General features: G+C 44.1%; 7 non-coding genes across 7 annotated transcripts; all 7 read left to right on the top strand.

The window, feature by feature from the left end:
- The first annotated feature begins 1,870 nt into the window (after positions 1-1,870).
- On the top strand, positions 1,871-1,944 carry trnai-aau (transfer RNA isoleucine (anticodon AAU)). Its single transcript has one exon. It is a non-coding gene; the product is annotated as a tRNA-Ile (tRNA).
- Positions 1,945-4,152: 2,208 nt separating this feature from the next.
- On the top strand, positions 4,153-4,226 carry trnai-aau (transfer RNA isoleucine (anticodon AAU)). The gene has a single exon. It is a non-coding gene; the product is annotated as a tRNA-Ile (tRNA).
- A 2,207-nt stretch (positions 4,227-6,433) lies between these two features.
- On the top strand, positions 6,434-6,506 carry trnai-aau (transfer RNA isoleucine (anticodon AAU)). Its single transcript has one exon. It is a non-coding gene; the product is annotated as a tRNA-Ile (tRNA).
- Positions 6,507-8,714: 2,208 nt separating this feature from the next.
- trnai-aau (transfer RNA isoleucine (anticodon AAU)) lies at positions 8,715-8,788 on the top strand. The gene has a single exon. It is a non-coding gene; the product is annotated as a tRNA-Ile (tRNA).
- Positions 8,789-10,996: 2,208 nt separating this feature from the next.
- trnai-aau (transfer RNA isoleucine (anticodon AAU)) lies at positions 10,997-11,070 on the top strand. Its single transcript has one exon. It is a non-coding gene; the product is annotated as a tRNA-Ile (tRNA).
- A 2,208-nt stretch (positions 11,071-13,278) lies between these two features.
- On the top strand, positions 13,279-13,352 carry trnai-aau (transfer RNA isoleucine (anticodon AAU)). The gene has a single exon. It is a non-coding gene; the product is annotated as a tRNA-Ile (tRNA).
- A 2,208-nt stretch (positions 13,353-15,560) lies between these two features.
- On the top strand, positions 15,561-15,634 carry trnai-aau (transfer RNA isoleucine (anticodon AAU)). The gene has a single exon. It is a non-coding gene; the product is annotated as a tRNA-Ile (tRNA).
- The last annotated feature ends 1,341 nt before the right edge of the window (positions 15,635-16,975 follow it).

Genomic DNA, 16,975 nt, shown 5'->3' on the forward strand with positions numbered 1-16,975 from the left:
GAAAAGGACAGAATGAAATAGATTTCAGTGGATGCCTACCCGCACGTGATGCTGTGGATGCGCGGACATATCTTTGGTGTTCTCCACAAAAAATGCCATTTGCAACGAACAGTTTTACCTGGCGCGAATGTGGTGAGAATTTGGAAGGAGCAAGCAGGAAAGACTGTGTTGGTCTGCTTGTTGGCAAGCAAATGTGTAGCAGCTTCACTGGTGGTCTAGTGGATAGGTTTCGGCGCTTTCACCGCTGCGGCCCGGGTTCGATTCCCGGTCAGGGAACATTGTATTTCCGGACGTTCAAATTGCTAGGCTGTTCCTGAACAAATTTACAGCTCACTGCAATCTTGCTGCCCCAACCATCAGCAGCGCATCATTCGTTGCAGTGATACAGCACACACTTCTGTGCCTTCCGTTTCAAAGTAAGCAGTAAATGAGGAGATCTCGCTCAACAAGTGCTGATTGACACCGTAAATGTTGCCAATCATGGCTAACTTTAGCCTTCCGTGAACATTTTTGCGGCACATCACTCTAGCTTACCATCTGTCAATGCATTGCCAGTGTGGAAATATTCAGCATTTTAAACTTAGCAACGTCTGCAAGACTGGAATCAGTGAATGCCTGGGCCATGGCCACTGATAACTTATCCCGAGCATTCATTTTGCCAGGGCCCCTCCTATATTGAACATTAGCTCACTGTGTGTCTATGTTTAGCGTTCACAGGCAATTTACAAGCTCTGAATTTCCCAGCAGTCAATTCATGTAGTGATTGATCTAACCGACATTCAACATCAGTATTATTAAGTCTCTCCTTGATTCGCGACACTTATCTCTCTTCAGCATAGCACTGCTATGGACTGAACCTGTTAGAATTTCACGTTGCCTCGGGGTCAGTGCGGCTATGTGGGACTTCGGCCGGTCTCCCTTTCACAGCCCATCAGTGTCGAGAAAAGAACGGGGTATTTTACTGACATTTTATGTTCTCAAACAGTTATAAACTCTACAGTATATTTCACTGTGTCTTCAAGACGGTGAGATCGAGCCTGTTGTGCAAGCTTTGTTTCTTTATGAACACTTCAGCAGAACATTAAATCAACATGTGGAACTAGAATTGCTGATTGACACTGTACGTTTGCCAACATTTAACTGCAGTGTGAAAACAATCACCATTATAATTAGGCTTCCATTACGTTCTTGCACGACATCACCCTAAGTAACCTAGTTGATCACAGCACAGATATCAGTTAATTCATTGCCAGTGCGAAATAATAGACATTTTGAACTTAGCAACGTGTACAAGACCACTGCCTGGATCGTGGGCAGTGATAACGGAACATGAGCATTAAGATTTTCGGTATCATTATACTTTACATTGACACAACCTGAGCTCTGAGATGTGTTTGGGACCCATTGCCCCGAAACGAGGACAGAGTGGGTGGGGCAATTCCTTCCGGGGTCAGGTTTTCTTTCAAAAAGGTGTGAGAAAACTTTGCTTCGTTCACTGTCAGACCGAAATAGTTCAGTTGGGAAGGCGTTTGACTGAAGATCCAAATGGTTCATGGCTCAATCCCGTTTTTCAGCAATTTTTGGTTATTTCGCGTTCCCTTCATTCTAAGGGTAGTGGCTGATTTTATATCGGGACAGTGGGCTGTACAGCGGTTGCGTGATAATAATTTTCAACATGAATTGTTTTTAGATTTAGCGCTCTTTTTCTGTTACGTTCTATTTACACTCTGCGCAGTGTTGTAGATGAACAGTGAACAATGTTTAAGCGATGTGAAGTGTTCAATGTTTACGCAGTAAATCTGTCATCCAGTTTGAGTTTGAAACACAATCCCCGCAGACTGAGCTTTCACGCAACGTTAACGCAATTTGCGGCCGGTTAGCTCAGTTGGTTAGAGCGTGGTGCTAATAACGCCATGGTCGCGGGTTCGATCCCAGTACGGGCCATTCCAGTGTTTTTCATAATTTTTATTCGGTTTTTAGTCACGTTGAAAATCAAATCATTATAATGAAACAAATCCACACAGAATCCCAAGGTTTGGGAATTATTTGGAATAACAGTCATTGCTTCTTTGCCGACGGGGTGGAGAGGCACATCTTTCTGTTTATTTCTGTTTCTTGGTTTGCTGATAAAGGATGAACCGGAGGCCTGTTCCCCTAAATGCTCAAAAGTCGGAACAGACAGACAGAACGGTTCTGTCGCCTGGAGATGGGCAAAAGACAGCGGTTCAGGACAAAAACACTAAATGAAATGTTCACCCGGCACCGAGAGTGAAAAATCCCGAGAAAAGGACAGAATGAAATAGATTTCAGTGGATGCCTACCCGCACGTGATGCTGTGGATGCGCGGACATATCTTTGGTGTTCTCCACAAAAAATGCCATTTGCAACGAAAAGTTTTACCTGGCGCGAATGTGGTGAGAATTTGGAAGGAGCAAGCAGGAAAGACTGTGTTGGTCTGCTTGTTGGCAAGCAAATGTGTAGCAGCTTCACTGGTGGTCTAGTGGATAGGGTTCGGCGCTTTCACCGCTGCGGCCCATGTTCGATTCCCGGTCAGGGAACATTGTATTTCCGGACGTTCAAATTGCTAGGCTGTTCCTGAGCAAATTTACAGCTCACTCCACTCTTGCTGCCCCAACCATCAGCAGCGCATCATTCGTTGCAGTAATACAGCACACACTTCTGTGCCTTCCGTTTCAAAGTAAGCAGTAAATGAGGAGATCTCGCTCAACAAGTGCTGATTGACACCGTAAATGTTGCCAATCATGGCTAACTTTAGCCTTCCGTGAACATTTTTGCGGCACATCACTCTAGCTTACCATCTGTCAATGCATTGCCAGTGTGGAAATATTCAGCATTTTAAACTTAGCAACGTCTGCAAGACTGGAATCAGTGAATGCCTGGGCCATGGCCACTGATAACTTATCCCGAGCATTCATTTTGCCAGGGCCACTCCTATATTGAACATTAGCTCACTGTGTGTCTATGTTTAGCGTTCACAGGCAATTTACAAGCTCTGAATTTCCCAGCAGTGAATTCATGTAGTGATTGATCTAACCGACATTCAACATCAGTATTATTAAGTCTCTCCTTGATTCGCGACACTTATCTCTCTTCAGCATAGCACTGCTATGGACTGAACCTGTTAGAATTTCACGTTGCCTCGGGGTCAGTGCGGCTATGTGGGACTTCGGCCGGTCTCCCTTTCACAGCCCATCAGTGTCGAGAAAAGAACGGGGTATTTTACTGACATTTTATGTTCTCAAACAGTTATAAACTCTACAGTATATTTCACTGTGTCTTCAAGACGGTGAGATCGAGCCTGTTGTGCAAGCTTTGTTTCTTTATGAACACTTCAGCAGAACTTTAAATCAACATGTGGCACTAGAATTGCTGATTGACACTGTACGTTTGCCAACATTTAACTGCAGTGTGAAAACAATCACCATTATAATTAGGCTTCCATTACGTTCTTGCAAGACATCACCCTAAGTAACCTAGTTGATCACAGCACAGATATCAGTTAATTCATTGCCAGTGCGAAATAATAGACATTTTGAACTTAGCAACGTGTACAAGACCACTGCCTGGATCGTGGGCAGTGATAACGGAACATGAGCATTAAGATTTTCGGTATCATTATACTTTACATTGACACAACCTGAGCTCTGAGATGTGTTTGGGACCCATTGCCCCGAAACGAGGACAGAGTGGGTGGGGCAATTCCTTCCGGGGTCAGGTTTTCTTTCAAAAAGGTGTGAGAAAACTTTGCTTCGTTCACTGTCAGACCGAAATAGTTCAGTTGGGAAGGCGTTTGACTGAAGATCCAAACGGTTCATGGCTCAATCCCGTGTTTCAGCAATTTTTGGTTATTTCGCGTTCCCTTCATTCTAAGGGTAGTGCCTGATTTTATATCGGGACAGTGGGCTGTACAGCGGTTGCGTGATAATAATTTTCAACATGAATTGTTTTTAGATTTAGCGATCTTTTTCTGTTACGTTCTATTTACACTCTGCGCAGTGTTGTAGATGAACAGTGAACAATGTTTAAGCGATGTGAAGTGTTCAATGTTTACGCAGTAAATCTGTCATCCAGTTTGAGTTTGAAACACAATCCCCGCAGACTGAGCTTTCACGCAACGTTAACACAATTTGCGGCCGGTTAGCTCAGTTGGTTAGAGCGTGATGCTAATAACGCCAAGGTCGCGGGTTCGATCCCAGTACGGGCCATTCCAGTGTTTTTCATAATTTTTATTCGGTTTTTAGTCACGTTGAAAATCAAATCATTATAATGAAACAAATCCACACAGAATCCCAAGGTTTGGGAATTATTTGGAATAACAGTCATTGCTTCTTTGCCGACGGGGTGGAGAGGCACATCTTTCTGTTTATTTCTGTTTCTTGGTTTGCTGATAAAGGATGAACCGGAGGCCTGTTCCCGTAAATGCTCAAAAGTCGGAACAGACAGACAGAACGGTTCTGTCGCCTGGAGATGGACAAAAGACAGCGGTTCAGGACAAAAACACTAAATGAAATGTTCACCCGGCACCGAGAGTGAAAAATCCCGAGAAAAGGACAGAATGAAATAGATTTCAGTGGATGCCTACCCGCACGTGATGCTGTGGATGCGCGGACATATCTTTGGTGTTCTCCACAAAAAATGCCATTTGCAACGAACAGTTTTACCTGGCGCGAATGTGGTGAGAATTTGGAAGGAGCAAGCAGGAAAGACTGTGTTGGTCTGCTTGTTGGCAAGCAAATGTGTAGCAGCTTCACTGGTGGTCTAGTGGATAGGTTTCGGCGCTTTCACCGCTGCGGCCCATGTTCGATTCCCGGTCAGGGAAAATTGTATTTCCGGACGTTCAAATTGCTAGGCTGTTCCTGAACAAATTTACAGCTCACTCCACTCTTGCTGCCCCAACCATCAGCAGCGCATCATTCGTTGCAGTGATACAGCACACACTTCTGTGCCTTCCGTTTCAACGTCAGCAGCAAATGAGGAGATCTCGCTCAACAAGTGCTGATTGACACCGTAAATGTTGCCAATCATGGCTAACTTTAGCCTTCCGTGAACATTTTTGCGGCACATCACTCTAGCTTACCATCTGTCAATGCATTGCCAGTGTGGAAATATTCAGCATTTTAAACTTAGCAACGTCTGCAAGACTGGAATCAGTGAATGCCTGGGCCATGGCCACTGATAACTTATCCCGAGCATTCATTTTGCCAGGGCCCCTCCTATATTGAACATTAGCTCACTGTGTGTCTATGTTTAGCGTTCACAGGCAATTTACAAGCTCTGAATTTCCCAGCAGTGAATTCATGTAGTGATTGATCTAACCGACATTCAACATCAGTATTATTAAGTCTCTCCTTGATTCGCGACACTTATCACTCTTCAGCATAGCACTGCTATGGACTGAACCTGTTAGAATTTCACGTTGCCTCGGGGTCAGTGCGGCTATGTGGGACTTCGGCCGGTCTCCCTTTCACAGCCCATCAGTGTCGAGAAAGAACGGGGTATTTTACTGACATTTTATGTTCTCAAACAGTTATAAACTCTACAGTATATTTCACTGTGTCTTCAAGACGGTGAGATCGAGCCTGTTGTGCAAGCTTTGTTTCTTTATGAACACTTCAGCAGAACATTAAATCAACATGTGGAACTAGAATTGCTGATTGACACTGTACGTTTGCCAACATTTAACTGCAGTGTGAAAACAATTACCATTATAATTAGGCTTCCATTACGTTCTTGCACGACATCACCCTAAGTAACCTAGTTGATCACAGCACAGATATCAGTTAATTCATTGCCAGTGCGAAATAATAGAATTTTTGAACTTAGCAACGTGTACAAGACCACTGCCTGGATCGTGGTCAGTGATAACGGAACATGAGCATTAAGATTTTCGGTATCATTATACTTTACATTGACACAACCTGAGCTCTGAGATGTGTTTGGGACCCATTGCCCCGAAACGAGGACAGAGTGGGTGGGGCAATTCCTTCCGGGGTCAGGTTTTCTTTCAAAAAGGTGTGAGAAAACTTTGCTTCGTTCACTGTCAGACCGAAATAGTTCAGTTGGGAAGGCGTTTGACTGAAGATCCAAATGGTTCATGGCTCAATCCCGTGTTTCAGCAATTTTTGGTTATTTCGCGTTCCCTTCATTCTAAGGGTAGTGGCTGATTTTATATCGGGACAGTGGGCTGTACAGCGGTTGCGTGATAATAATTTTCAACATGAATTGTTTTTAGATTTAGCGCTCTTTTTCTGTTACGTTCTATTTACACTCTGCGCAGTGTTGTAGATGAACAGTGAACAATGTTTAAGCGATGTGAAGTTTTCAATGTTTACGCAGTAAATCTGTCATCCAGTTTGAGTTTGAAACACACTCCCCGCAGACTGAGCTTTCACGCAACGTTAACGCAATTTGCGGCCGGTTAGCTCAGTTGGTTAGAGCGTGGTGCTAATAACGCCAAAGTCGCGGGTTCGATCCCAGTACGGCCATTCCAGTGTTTTTCATAATTTTTGTTCGGTTTTTAGTCATGTTGAAAATCAAATCTTTATAATGAAACAAATCCACACAGAATCCCAAGGTTTGGGAATTATTTGGAATAACAGTCATTGCTTCTTTGCCGACTGGGTGGAGAGGCACATCTTTCTGTTTATTTCTGTTTCTTGGTTTGCTGATAAAGGATGAACCGGAGGCCTGTTCCCGTAAATGCTTAAAAGTCGGAACAGACAGACAGAACGGTTCTGTCGCCTGGAGATGGGCAAAAGACAGCAGTTCAGGACAAAAACACTAAATGAAATGTTCACCCGGCACCAAGAGTGAAAAATCCCGAGAAAAGGACAGAATGAAATAGATTTCAGTGGATGCCAACCCGCACGTGATGCTGTGGATGCGCGGACATATCTTTGGTGTTCTCCACAAAAAATGCCATTTGCAACGAACAGTTTCACCTGGCGCGAATGTGGTGAGAATTTGGAAGGAGCAAGCAGGAAAGACTGTGTTGGTCTGCTTGTTGGCAAGCAAATGTGTAGCAGCTTCACTGGTGGTCTAGTGGATAGGTTTCGGCGCTTTCACCGCTGCGGCCCATGTTCGATTCCCGGTCAGGGAACATTGTATTTCCGGACGTTCAAATTGCTAGGCTGTTCCTGAACAAATTTACAGCTCACTCGACTCTTGCTGCCCCAACCATCAGCAGCGCATCATTCGTTGTAGTGATGCAGCACACACTTCTGTGCCTTCCGTTTCAACGTCAGCAGCAAATGAGGAGATCTCGCTCAACAAGTGCTGATTGACACCGTAAATGTTGCCAATCATGGCTAACTTTAGCCTTCCGTGAACATTTTTGCGGCACATCACTCTAGCTTACCATCTGTCAATGCATTGCCAGTGTGGAAATATTCAGCATTTTAAACTTAGCAACGTCTGCAAGACTGGAATCAGTGAATGCCTGGGCCATGGCCACTGATAACTTATCCCGAGCATTCATTTTGCCAGGGCCCCTCCTATATTGAACATTAGCTCACTGTGTGTCTATGTTTAGCGTTCACAGGCAATTTACAAGCTCTGAATTTCCCAGCAGTGAATTCATGTAGTGATTGATCTAACCGACATTCAACATCAGTATTATTAAGTCTCTCCTTGATTCGCGACACTTATCTCTCTTCAGCATAGCACTGCTATGGACTGAACCTGTTAGAATTTCACGTTGCCTCGGGGTCAGTGCGGCTATGTGGGACTTCGGCCGGTCTCCCTTTCACAGCCCATCAGTGTCGAGAAAAGAACGGGGTATTTTACTGACATTTTATGTTCTCAAACAGTTATAAACTCTACAGTATATTTCACTGTGTCTTCAAGACGGTGAGATCGAGCCTGTTGTGCAAGCTTTGTTTCTTTATGAACACTTCAGCAGAACATTAAATCAACATGTGGAACTAGAATTGCTGATTGACACTGTACGTTTGCCAACATTTAACTGCAGTGTGAAAACAATCACCATTATAATTAGGCTTCCATTACGTTCTTGCACGACATCATCCTAAGTAACCTAGTTGATCACAGCACAGATATCAGTTAATTCATTGCCAGTGCGAAATAATAGACATTTTGAACTTAGCAACGTGTACAAGACCACTGCCTGGATCGTGGGCACTGATAACGGAACATGAGCATTAAGATTTTCGGTATCATTATACTTTACATTGACACAACCTGAGCTCTGAGATGTGTTTGGGACCCATTGCCCCGAAACGAGGACAGAGTGGGTGGGGCAATTCCTTCCGGGGTCAGGTTTTCTTTCAAAAAGGTGTGAGAAAACTTTGCTTCGTTCACTTTCAGACCGAAATAGTTCAGTTGGGAAGGCGTTTGACTGAAGATCCAAATGGTTCATGGCTCAATCCCGTGTTTCAGCAATTTTTGGTTACTTCGCGTTCCCTTCATTCTAAGGGTAGTGGCTGATTTTATATCGGGACAGTGGGCTGTACAGCGGTTGCGTGATAATAATTTTCAACATGAATTGTTTTTAGATTTAGCGCTCTTTTTCTGTTACGTTCTATTTACACTCTGCGCAGTGTTGTAGATGAACAGTGAACAATGTTTAAGCGATGTGAAGTTTTCAATGTTTACGCAGTAAATCTGTCATCCAGTTTGAGTTTGAAACACAATCCCCGCAGACTGAGCTTTCACGCAACGTTAACGCAAATTGCGGCCGGTTAGCTCAGTTGGTTAGAGCGTGGTGCTAATAACGCCAAGGTCGCGGGTTCGATCCCAGTACGGGCCATTCCAGTGTTTTTCATAATATTTATTCGGTTTTTAGTCACGTTGAAAATCAAATCTTTATAATGAAACAAATCCACACAGAATCCCAAGGTTTGGGAATTATTTGGAATAACAGTCATTGCTTCTTTGCCGACGGGGTGGAGAGGCACATCTTTCTGTTTATTTCTGTTTCTTGGTTTGCTGATAAAGGATGAACCGGAGGCCTGTTCCCGTAAATGCTCAAAAGTCGGAACAGACAGACAGAACGGTTGTGTCGCCTGGAGATGGGCAAAAGACAGCAGTTCCGGACAAAAACACTAAATGAAATGTTCACCCGGCACCGAGAGTGAAAAATCCCGAGAAAAGGACAGAATGAAATAGATTTCAGTGGATGCCTACCCGCACGTGATGCTGTGGATGCGCGGACATATCTTTGGTGTTCTCCACAAAAAATGCCATTTGCAACGAACAGTTTTACCTGGCGCGAATGTGGTGAGAATTTGGAAGGAGCAAGCAGGAAAGACTGTGTTGGTCTGCTTGTTGGCAAGCAAATGTGTAGCAGCTTCACTGGTGGTCTAGTGGATAGGTTTCGGCGCTTTCACCGCTGCGGCCCATGTTCGATTCCCGGTCAGGGAACATTGTATTTCCGGACGTTCAAATTGCTAGGCTGTTCCTGAACAAATTTACAGCTCCCTGCACTCTTGCTGCCCCAACCATCAGCAGCGCATCATTCGTTGTAGTGATACAGCACACACTTCTGTGCCTTCCGTTTCAACGTCAGCAGCAAATGAGGAGATCTCGCTCAACAAGTGCTGATTGACACCGTAAATGTTGCCAATCATGGCTAACTTTAGCCTTCCGTGAACATTTTTGCGGCACATCACTCTAGCTTACCATCTGTCAATGCATTGCCAGTGTGGAAATATTCAGCATTTTAAACTTAGCAACGTCTGCAAGACTGGAATCAGTGAATGCCTGGGCCATGGCCACTGATAACTTATCCCGAGCATTCATTTTGCCAGGGCCCCTCCTATATTGAACATTAGCTCACTGTGTGTCTATGTTTAGCGTTCACAGGCAATTTACAAGCTCTGAATTTCCCAGCAGTGAATTCATGTAGTGATTGATCTAACCGACATTCAACATCAGTATTATTAAGTCTCTCCTTGATTCGCGACACTTATCTCTCTTCAGCATAGCACTGCTATGGACTGAACCTGTTAGAATTTCACGTTGCCTCGGGGTCAGTGCGGCTATGTGGGACTTCGGCCGGTCTCCCTTTCACAGCCCATCAGTGTCGAGAAAAGAACGGGGTATTTTACTGACATTTTATGTTCTCAAACAGTTATAAATTCTACAGTATATTTCACTGTGTCTTCAAGATGGTGAGATCGAGCCTGTTGTGCAAGCTTTGTTTCTTTCTGAACACTTCAGCAGAACATTAAATCAACATGTGGAACTAGAATTGCTGATTGACACTGTACGTTTGCCAACATTTAACTGCAGTGTGAAAACAATCACCATTATAATTAGGCTTCCATTACGTTCTTGCACGACATCATCCTAAGTAACCTAGTTGATCACAGCACAGATATCAGTTAATTCATTGCCAGTGCGAAATAATAGACATTTTGAACTTAGCAACGTGTACAAGACCACTGCCTGGATCGTGGGCACTGATAACGGAACATGAGCATTAAGATTTTCGGTATCATTATACTTTACATTGACACAACCTGAGCTCTGAGATGTGTTTGGGACCCATTGCCCCGAAACGAGGACAGAGTGGGTGGGGCAATTCCTTCCGGGGTCAGGTTTTCTTTCAAAAAGGTGTGAGAAAACTTTGCTTCGTTCACTTTCAGACCGAAATAGTTCAGTTGGGAAGGCGTTTGACTGAAGATCCAAATGGTTCATGGCTCAATCCCGTGTTTCAGCAATTTTTGGTTACTTCGCGTTCCCTTCATTCTAAGGGTAGTGGCTGATTTTATATCGGGACAGTGGGCTGTACAGCGGTTGCGTGATAATAATTTTCAACATGAATTGTTTTTAGATTTAGCGCTCTTTTTCTGTTACGTTCTATTTACACTCTGCGCAGTGTTGTAGATGAACAGTGAACAATGTTTAAGCGATGTGAAGTTTTCAATGTTTACGCAGTAAATCTGTCATCCAGTTTGAGTTTGAAACACAATCCCCGCAGACTGAGCTTTCACGCAACGTTAACGCAAATTGCGGCCGGTTAGCTCAGTTGGTTAGAGCGTGGTGCTAATAACGCCAAGGTCGCGGGTTCGATCCCAGTACGGGCCATTCCAGTGTTTTTCATAATATTTATTCGGTTTTTAGTCACGTTGAAAATCAAATCTTTATAATGAAACAAATCCACACAGAATCCCAAGGTTTGGGAATTATTTGGAATAACAGTCATTGCTTCTTTGCCGACGGGGTGGAGAGGCACATCTTTCTGTTTATTTCTGTTTCTTGGTTTGCTGATAAAGGATGAACCGGAGGCCTGTTCCCGTAAATGCTCAAAAGTCGGAACAGACAGACAGAACGGTTGTGTCGCCTGGAGATGGGCAAAAGACAGCAGTTCAGGACAAAAACACTAAATGAAATGTTCACCCGGCACCGAGAGTGACAAATCCCGAGAAAAGGACAGAATGAAATAGATTTCAGTGGATGCCTACCCGCACGTGATGCTGTGGATGCGCGGACATATCTTTGGTGTTCTCCACAAAAAATGCCATTTGCAACGAACAGTTTTACCTGGCGCGAATGTGGTGAGAATTTGGAAGGAGCAAGCAGGAAAGACTGTGTTGGTCTGCTTGTTGGCAAGCAAATGTGTAGCAGCTTCACTGGTGGTCTAGTGGATAGGTTTCGGCGCTTTCACCGCTGCGGCCCATGTTCGATTCCCGGTCAGGGAACATTGTATTTCCGGACGTTCAAATTGCTAGGCTGTTCCTGAACAAATTTACAGCTCCCTGCACTCTTGCTGCCCCAACCATCAGCAGCGCATCATTCGTTGTAGTGATACAGCACACACTTCTGTGCCTTCCGTTTCAACGTCAGCAGCAAATGAGGAGATCTCGCTCAACAAGTGCTGATTGACACCGTAAATGTTGCCAATCATGGCTAACTTTAGCCTTCCGTGAACATTTTTGCGGCACATCACTCTAGCTTACCATCTGTCAATGCATTGCCAGTGTGGAAATATTCAGCATTTTAAACTTAGCAACGTCTGCAAGACTGGAATCAGTGAATGCCTGGGCCATGGCCACTGATAACTTATCCCGAGCATTCATTTTGCCAGGGCCCCTCCTATATTGAACATTAGCTCACTGTGTGTCTATGTTTAGCGTTCACAGGCAATTTACAAGCTCTGAATTTCCCAGCAGTGAATTCATGTAGTGATTGATCTAACCGACATTCAACATCAGTATTATTAAGTCTCTCCTTGATTCGCGACACTTATCTCTCTTCAGCATAGCACTGCTATGGACTGAACCTGTTAGAATTTCACGTTGCCTCGGGGTCAGTGCGGCTATGTGGGACTTCGGCCGGTCTCCCTTTCACAGCCCATCAGTGTCGAGAAAAGAACGGGGTATTTTACTGACATTTTATGTTCTCAAACAGTTATAAATTCTACAGTATATTTCACTGTGTCTTCAAGATGGTGAGATCGAGCCTGTTGTGCAAGCTTTGTTTCTTTCTGAACACTTCAGCAGAACATTAAATCAACATGTGGAACTAGAATTGCTGATTGACACTGTACGTTTGCCAACATTTAACTGCAGTGTGAAAACAATCACCATTATAATTAGGCTTCCATTACGTTCTTGCACGACATCATCCTAAGTAACCTAGTTGATCACAGCACAGATATCAGTTAATTCATTGCCAGTGCGAAATAATAGACATTTTGAACTTAGCAACGTGTACAAGACCACTGCCTGGATCGTGGGCACTGATAACGGAACATGAGCATTAAGATTTTCGGTATCATTATACTTTACATTGACACAACCTGAGCTCTGAGATGTGTTTGGGACCCATTGCCCCGAAACGAGGACAGAGTGGGTGGGGCAATTCCTTCCGGGGTCAGGTTTTCTTTCAAAAAGGTGTGAGAAAACTTTGCTTCGTTCACTTTCAGACCGAAATAGTTCAGTTGGGAAGGCGTTTGACTGAAGATCCAAATGGTTCATGGCTCAATCCCGTGTTTCAGCAATTTTTGGTTACTTCGCGTTCCCTTCATTCTAAGGGTAGTGGCTGATTTTATATCGGGACAGTGGGCTGTACAGCGGTTGCGTGATAATAATTTTCAACATGAATTGTTTTTAGATTTAGCGCTCTTTTTCTGTTACGTTCTATTTACACTCTGCGCAGTGTTGTAGATGAACAGTGAACAATGTTTAAGCGATGTGAAGTTTTCAATGTTTACGCAGTAAATCTGTCATCCAGTTTGAGTTTGAAACACAATCCCCGCAGACTGAGCTTTCACGCAACGTTAACGCAAATTGCGGCCGGTTAGCTCAGTTGGTTAGAGCGTGGTGCTAATAACGCCAAGGTCGCGGGTTCGATCCCAGTACGGGCCATTCCAGTGTTTTTCATAATATTTATTCGGTTTTTAGTCACGTTGAAAATCAAATCTTTATAATGAAACAAATCCACACAGAATCCCAAGGTTTGGGAATTATTTGGAATAACAGTCATTGCTTCTTTGCCGACGGGGTGGAGAGGCACATCTTTCTGTTTATTTCTGTTTCTTGGTTTGCTGATAAAGGATGAACCGGAGGCCTGTTCCCGTAAATGCTCAAAAGTCGGAACAGACAGACAGAACGGTTGTGTCGCCTGGAGATGGGCAAAAGACAGCAGTTCAGGACAAAAACACTAAATGAAATGTTCACCCGGCACCGAGAGTGACAAATCCCGAGAAAAGGACAGAATGAAATAGATTTCAGTGGATGCCTACCCGCACGTGATGCTGTGGATGCGCGGACATATCTTTGGTGTTCTCCACAAAAAATGCCATTTGCAACGAACAGTTTTACCTGGCGCGAATGTGGTGAGAATTTGGAAGGAGCAAGCAGGAAAGACTGTGTTGGTCTGCTTGTTGGCAAGCAAATGTGTAGCAGCTTCACTGGTGGTCTAGTGGATAGGTTTCGGCGCTTTCACCGCTGCGGCCCATGTTCGATTCCCGGTCAGGGAACATTGTATTTCCGGACGTTCAAATTGCTAGGCTGTTCCTGAACAAATTTACAGCTCCCTGCACTCTTGCTGCCCCAACCATCAGCAGCGCATCATTCGTTGTAGTGATACAGCACACACTTCTGTGCCTTCCGTTTCAACGTCAGCAGCAAATGAGGAGATCTCGCTCAACAAGTGCTGATTGACACCGTAAATGTTGCCAATCATGGCTAACTTTAGCCTTCCGTGAACATTTTTGCGGCACATCACTCTAGCTTACCATCTGTCAATGCATTGCCAGTGTGGAAATATTCAGCATTTTAAACTTAGCAACGTCTGCAAGACTGGAATCAGTGAATGCCTGGGCCATGGCCACTGATAACTTATCCCGAGCATTCATTTTGCCAGGGCCCCTCCTATATTGAACATTAGCTCACTGTGTGTCTATGTTTAGCGTTCACAGGCAATTTACAAGCTCTGAATTTCCCAGCAGTGAATTCATGTAGTGATTGATCTAACCGACATTCAACATCAGTATTATTAAGTCTCTCCTTGATTCGCGACACTTATCTCTCTTCAGCATAGCACTGCTATGGACTGAACCTGTTAGAATTTCACGTTGCCTCGGGGTCAGTGCGGCTATGTGGGACTTCGGCCGGTCTCCCTTTCACAGCCCATCAGTGTCGAGAAAAGAACGGGGTATTTTACTGACATTTTATGTTCTCAAACAGTTATAAACTCTACAGTATATTTCACTGTGTCTTCAAGATGGTGAGATCGAGCCTGTTGTGCAAGCTTTGTTTCTTTCTGAACACTTCAGCAGAACATTAAATCAACATGTGGAACTAGAATTGCTGATTGACACTGTACGTTTGCCAACATTTAACTGCAGTGTGAAAACAATCACCATTATAATTAGGCTTCCATTACGTTCTTGCACGACATCATCCTAAGTAACCTAGTTGATCACAGCACAGATATCAGTTAATTCATTGCCAGTGCGAAATAATAGACATTTTGAACTTAGCAACGTGTACAAGACCACTGCCTGGATCGTGGGCACTGATAACGGAACATGAGCATTAAGATTTTCGGTATCATTATACTTTACATTGACACAACCTGAGCTCTGAGATGTGTTTGGGACCCATTGCCCCGAAACGAGGACAGAGTGGGTGGGGCAATTCCTTCCGGGGTCAGGTTTTCTTTCAAAAAGGTGTGAGAAAACTTTGCTTCGTTCACTGTCAGACCGAAATAGTTCAGTTGGGAAGGCGTTTGAATGAAGATCCAAATGGTTCTTGGCTCAATCCCGTGTTTCAGCAATTTTTGGTTATTTCGCGTTCCCTTCATTCTAAGGGTCGTGGCTGATTTTATATCGGGACAGTGGGCTGTACAGCGGTTGCGTGATAATAATTTTCAACATGAATTGTTTTTAGATTTAGCGCTCTTTTTCTGTTACGTTCTATTTACACTCTGCGCAGTGTTGTAGATGAACAGTGAACAATGTTTAAGCGATGGGAAGTTTTCAATGTTTACGCAGTAAATCTGTCATCCAGTTTGAGTTTGAAACACGATCCCCGCAGACTGAGCTTTCACGCAACGTTAACACAATTTGCGGCCGGTTAGCTCAGTTGGTTAGAGCGTGGTGCTAATAACGTCAAGGTCGCGGGTTCGATCCCAGTACGGGCCATTCCAGTGTTTTTCATAATTTTTATTCGGTTTTTAGTCACGTTGAAAATCAAATCTTTATAATGAAACAAATCCACACAGAATCCCAAGGTTTGGGAATTATTTGGAATAACAGTCATTGCTTCTTTGCCGACGGGGTGGAGAGGCACATCTTTGTGTTTATTTCTGTTTCTTGGTTTGCTGATAAAGGATGAACCGGAGGCCTGTTCCCGTAAATGCTCAAAAGTCGGAACAGACAGACAGAACGGTTCTGTCGCCTGGAGATGGGCAAAAGACAGCAGTTCAGGACAAAAACAATAAATGAAATGTTCACCCGGCACCGAGAGTGAAAAATCCCGAGAAAAGGACAGAATGAAATAGATTTCAGTGGATGCCTACCCGCACGTGATGCTGTGGATGCGCGGACATATCTTTGGTGTTCTCCACAAAAAATGCCATTTGCAACGAACAGTTTTACCTGGCGCGAATGTGGTGAGAATTTGGAAGGAGCAAGCAGGAAAGACTGTGTTGGTCTGCTTGTTGGCAAGCAAATGTGTAGCAGCTTCAATGGTGGTCTAGTGGATAGGTTTCGGCGCTTTCACCGCTGCGGCCCGGGTTCGATTTCTGGTCAGGGATCATTGTATTTCCGGACGTTCAAATAGCTAGGCTGTTCCTGAACAAATTTACAGCTCACTGCACTCTTGCTGCCCCAACCATCAGCAGCGCATCATTCGTTGTAGTGATACAGCACACACTTCTGTGCCTTCCGTTTCAAAGTCAGCAGTAAATGAGGAGATCTCGCTCAACAAGTGCTGATTGACACCGTAAATGTTGCCAATCATGGCTAACTTTAGCCTTCCGTGAACATTTTTGCGGCACATCACTCTAGCTCACCATCTGTCAATGCATTGCCAGTGTGGAAATATTCAGCATTTTAAACTTAGCAACGTCTGCAAGACTGGAATCAGTGAATGCCTGGGCCATGGCCACTGATAACTTATCCCGAGCATTCATTTTGCCAGGGCCCCTCCTATATTGAACATTAGCTCACTGTGTGTCTATGTTTAGCGTTCACAGGCAATTTACAAGCTCTGAATTTCCCAGCAGTGAATTCATGTAGTGATTGATCTAACCGACATTCAACATCAGTATTATTAAGTCTCTCCTTGATTCGCGACACTTATCTCTCTTCAGCATAGCACTGCTGTGGACTGAACCTGTTAGAATTTCACGTTGCCTCGGGGTCAGTGCGGCTATGTGGGACTTCGGCCGGTCTCCCTTTCACAGCCCATCAGTGTCGAGAAAAGAACGGGGTATTTTACTGACATTTTATGTTCTCAAACAGTTATAAACTCTACAGTAT

Source organism: Pristiophorus japonicus, chromosome 33 (genome assembly GCF_044704955.1).
Source record: "Pristiophorus japonicus isolate sPriJap1 chromosome 33, sPriJap1.hap1, whole genome shotgun sequence".
Taxonomy (NCBI): Eukaryota; Metazoa; Chordata; class Chondrichthyes; family Pristiophoridae; genus Pristiophorus; species Pristiophorus japonicus.